Source organism: Sapajus apella, unplaced genomic scaffold (genome assembly GCF_009761245.1).
Source record: "Sapajus apella isolate SASKATOON/1434 unplaced genomic scaffold, GSC_monkey_1.0 scaffold545, whole genome shotgun sequence".
NCBI classification, from domain to species: Eukaryota; Metazoa; Chordata; class Mammalia; order Primates; family Cebidae; genus Sapajus; species Sapajus apella.
In genome coordinates, this window is record NW_022437473.1 from 40,765 (window position 1) to 41,499 (window position 735).

At 41.6% G+C, this 735-nt stretch overlaps 1 non-coding gene across 1 annotated transcript; it reads left to right on the top strand.

Annotated features, from left to right (window-relative positions):
- The first annotated feature begins 319 nt into the window (after window positions 1-319).
- On the top strand, window positions 320-423 carry LOC116546047. The gene has a single exon (XR_004266560.1). It is a non-coding gene; the product is annotated as a small nucleolar RNA U13 (small nucleolar RNA).
- The last annotated feature ends 312 nt before the right edge of the window (window positions 424-735 follow it).

Sequence of the window (735 nt, forward strand, 5' to 3'; positions counted from 1 at the left end):
CCAGAACCTAATGCTTTTACCAGTCATAAAACAATTCTCTTAACCATGTTAATTATCTACAAGTGTGTTAACTTAGAACCTCTGTTGTAAAATCTTGAGGGAATAAATGTGTGGATGAACAGGGAGTCTTGGTCGATTGGTTGCATTCTGCTCTCTAAAAGCAGCCAAGGGTCATCCCTAGCCCACTTAAAACACTGCAATGACGTAAGAGTGCATTCATTCATTCGTCCTTAAGTCAGGGTCTGCAGAGCAGACTTCCACAGACGGTGACCAACATCTCAACACACAAAAAGATTTGTACAAAAATTTTCACCTGGCGATCCTTTGGTAGTTTCTAAGTGTTATATCTGGACGTTGATGCATATGTGTGGGATATGCCACCCTTGAGCCTTGTTACAACATTAGCACGTTAACCATCTGACATGAAAAGAAAAAAAACATGTATTTCATTTTCATTGATGACCAACCAAGTGAGAGTTATTCCAGTATGCAAGTCTGGTTCAACATTCAAAAAAATGAATCAGGCCAGATGCGGTGGCTCCTGCCTATAAACCTAACACTAAGAGGCCAAAGTGGGAGGATTGTTGAAGCCAGGAGTTTGAGATCAGCCTGGGCAACGCAGTAAGACCTGGTTCTACAAAACAAAACAAAACAAACAAAAAAATTAGCCACACATTTATAATCCCAGCTAATCGGGAGGCTGAGGCAGGAGGATCACTGGAGCATAGGAGGTCG